The 4,053-nt window shown below is 40.8% G+C and overlaps 1 non-coding gene across 1 annotated transcript; it reads right to left on the bottom strand.

The window, feature by feature from the left end:
• Positions 1-474: 474 nt before the first annotated feature.
• On the bottom strand, positions 475-581 carry LOC121217384 (small nucleolar RNA R71). Its single transcript, XR_005913490.1, has one exon. It is a non-coding gene; the product is annotated as a small nucleolar RNA R71 (small nucleolar RNA).
• Positions 582-4,053: the final 3,472 nt, after the last annotated feature.

Raw genomic sequence — 4,053 nt, 5'->3', positions numbered from 1 at the left:
GAGGTAGAGGCTGATATCCATACCACAACTGAAGAGATGGCTGATAATTAGAATAATCTGTTACCTCCTGTGGTTGCTGCAAATTCAGTAAATCAGAATCCTGCTCCTCGTACTATGTATGATTATGCTAAACCTACTTTAACAGGAACTAAATCGAGTATCATTAGGCTTGCTATTGCTGCAAATAATTTTTAATTAAAACCTAGCACGATTCAAATGATACAACAATTTGTTCATTTTGATGGTTTGCAGGACGAGGATTCAAACACTCATTTAGCGAATTTTCTGGAATTTTGTGACACCTTTAAGATCAATGGCATTTCTGACGATGCCATTTGCCTTTTGTTGTTTCCCTTTTCATTGAAAAATAAGGCTAAATAGTGGTTGAACTCGTTACCATGAGGGTCAATCACCACTTGGGAACAAATGACCGAAAAATTCTTACTTAAATATTTTCCTTCGACTAAAACGGCTAAACTAAGGAATGGTATCTCTTCTTTTGTGCAGATGAATCTAGAAACTCTTTATGACGCATGAGAGAGATACAAGGACTTGTTAAGAAGGTGCCCTCACCATGGATTACCTCTATGGCTACAGGTTCAGACTTTTTACAACGGTGTGAACCCCTCAACAAGGCAACTGATCGATGCAGCCGCCAGTGGAACTTTAAACAACAAAACACCTGAAGAGGCTTACAAATTTATTGAAGATATGTCACTGAATAACTATCAGTGGCAAGTCATGAGAACAAACCCGTCAAAAGCGACTGGTGTTTTCAACATCAATGCGGTCACTATGCTATCTAACCAGGTAGAACTTTTAAATAAAAAAAATTGATGGTTTGTGTGGTTCTACTCAGGTACATCTAGTGATGAGGTGTGATTCAAATGGAGGAGGAGGAGTGCACAGCACAGAGTATCCATTATTCAACCCTAGCACCGAGGAAGAACAAGCCCACTATATGGGTAATAATTCTAGACCTCAAAATAACCCGTATAGTAACACTTATAATGTAGGTTGGAGAAACCATCCCAATTTCTCGTGGGGTGGTCAGGGAAATCAAAGGTCACAACATCCTCTAGGTTTTCAACAACCACCTTACCAATAAGATAAGAAATCGAACCTTGAAGAGATGCTCACAAAATTCATCTCAGTGTCAGAAACTTGTTTTTAGAATACTGAAACAGTTCTTAAGAATCACAAGCATCAATTTAAGGGCTCAAAACTCAAATAGGACAGCTCGCTAAGTTGCTTTCTGAATGACCACAAGGTAGCATGCCCAGTAACACAGAAACTAACCCAAGAGAGCAGCTTCACACGATCACGGTTCGAGATGAAGAAGGGTTAGCTGAATCTGCAGTGGAATCGAAACGAGAAACTGTGGTAAGCAATGGTAAAGTTGAGGTAAACCAGAATCAGCTTCATTCGGTCAATAAGGAATATAACCTCATGTGCCATACCCAAATGCGACAAGGAAAGATCACACAAATGAACAATTGGGTAAATTCCTTAAACTTTTGAAAAAATTACATATTAACTTACCGTTTATTGAAGCTCTTTCGCTGATGCCCAATTCTGTAAAGTTTTTAAAAGAGCTTTTAGCAAACAAGCGAAAGCTAGATGACTTATCGTAAGTGGAGCTCAATACAGTTTACTCAGCCATTTTGCAGAATAAGCTACCAAACAAGTTGAAAGATCCAGGAAGTTTTACGATTCCCTGTTTAATTGGTAGCTTAAATGTTAACAATGCTTTGGCTGATTTAGGGGCGAGCATTAATGTCATGCCCTATAAAATGTTTAAACAATTAGGTCTTGGGAAACCCAAACAAACTAGGATGAGCATTCAATTGGCAGATAAAACAATTAGATTTTCTAGGGGTATTATTAAAGACGTGCTTGTCAAAATTGATAAATTTATATTCCCGGTTGACCTTGTTGTTCTAGACATGGATGAGGATAGTGACGTGCCTTTAATTTTAGGAAGGCCCTTTTTAGCAACTGCTAGAACTATCATAGATGTTGGCACAGGTGAATTGATACTTCGTGTGGGTGATGACACGATTAAATTCAAGCTCGTGATTCTGTTAAAATATCTAGTAATCGAGATGATTGTTTAAGTTCTATTAATTTAAGTAAAGTTGCAACTCAAACTTATTTGCAGAAGCCCCTTAGGTCTACGTGATGGAGTCCCATCCTAATCCATGCCACAAAAATAAAGCGACTCATGAAGAATGAAGACTTTAGATCGATGAACTAGACGAATGGCGAATACATGTCAAGGAGAAACCAAAAGTACACGATGAATTAAAGCGACGCCATGATCAGCGTAGGGATGAAACAAAGTAATTTAAGGTTGGGGATAAAGTATTACTAGATGAAAAGGACCGCCGAATTGCCACTTCAGAGCTTAATGCAAACGGAGCGACTCCTTTCACGATACTAAATGTTTTCTCATACGGTACAGTCGAGTTAAATCATTCTCAATTCGGCACATTTAATGTAAATATTACTCGACTTAGACTTTATGTGGATAATAGAATCGGTAGTGAGAAAAAGGAGTCTTGACTCTGTGATCTGCCATGACCATGCGAATGAGAGGTAAATCGAGCTTAGACTCTAAAAAAGCGCTTATTGGGAGGCAACTCAAGCATTAACACCACTAACTAGTTTATTTTAGCTATTTTTTGTGCTTTTTATGTAGGAACAGTGACCCACAAGTCCTAGAACATGGGCATGTCCTTGGCCATGTGAAAACAGGGCTAAAAATCCCTAAGTATCGAGCCTCACGGCCGTGTAACTTCACACGACCTGAACACATAGGCGTGTCCCAGGCCGTGTGAAAAACCGAGCAAAATTTTTAAATTTTAAACAAGTCAGAGAGTTACACGGGCAAGGCACATGGCCCTGTGTTTGGATACACGGGCGTATGGGATACCACACAAGCATGGGAGAAGCAAACAACGAAGAACACGGCCGTGCGATATGGCCGTGTGAGCCACATGGCTTGGGCACACGGGCGTGTTCTAGGCTGTGTGACGAATGGGCACTTAATTTTTGCGATTAACATAGGTTAAACTCGAGCCACACGGGCGTGTGACAAGACCGTGTGGCCCAACACGAGGCCTTAACATGACCGTGCCCCTATTTTAACCCTGCCAAAAAAACCTAATTTTTATTTTCTTCTTCTTCTCCAACTTCCCCAAGCCCTAACCACCGCCCCCCTCCACACTCCGGCCACCGCCCACCCCTTCCTTTTCTTTCCTTTCTTTTCTCCTCCCCTCTTCTTTCTACCACATCCCCTCTCCCATCTCAGCCCTGCGTGCACATCTCCTCTTTTCTCTTTGGTCCCTATGTGACTCATATCGCTCGACACTTCGGCCTCTTCGACACTCCAGAGATGTCATCGACACTCACACTAGTAGGCCAGATGTCACCTCATGGAATATCTAGTATGATCCACATGAGAATGATAGAGCGACACCGTGGATTCGACCCCCCTCAGTACAGACTCGTCCACTCTGATGACTAGGATGAGCCAGAGGACATTACTGATGATGTCCCTCCCCTTCATGAAGACCCACCTCCACTACCATTACAGAGTCACTACCCCACTGCTGCCACTCTGACAGATATATCCGAGCGACTCACTCGATTTGAGCAGTAGTGTTACAAGTGGTTTGACAACATCGATGCCACTCTTCAATAGATTTGCCACAACCTCCACATCTCTCCTGCGGCACTGTCGACCCACGAGGCATCCGATGATAAGGAACTTTGAGTCCCTTTATTTATTTATTTTTTTTATTTTTATTTTCATTTAAATTTTATTTTGTCTTTTATCTATTTTTGAAGACTTATGGTTTATATTTTGAACTATATTTATCTTTATGGTTTTTCTCGAGTAACCCATTGATTCTCTTCCACAGTTGTGTTTATTTTCTTACTATTAACTCAGACTCATGCCTTTCATTAGCCTTCTCTACAACTCTCGTTTTCGCTATTCCAAGAATTTCATCCAAAAATTCAAGGCAGTTTTGCTTCTCTCCCTCTCTT

This window comes from Gossypium hirsutum, chromosome A02 (assembly GCF_007990345.1).
Source record: "Gossypium hirsutum isolate 1008001.06 chromosome A02, Gossypium_hirsutum_v2.1, whole genome shotgun sequence".
Classification (NCBI taxonomy): domain Eukaryota; kingdom Viridiplantae; phylum Streptophyta; class Magnoliopsida; order Malvales; family Malvaceae; genus Gossypium; species Gossypium hirsutum.
The sequence above is the reverse complement of the archived record's forward strand: the minus strand, read 5'-3'. Positions and strand labels throughout refer to the sequence as shown.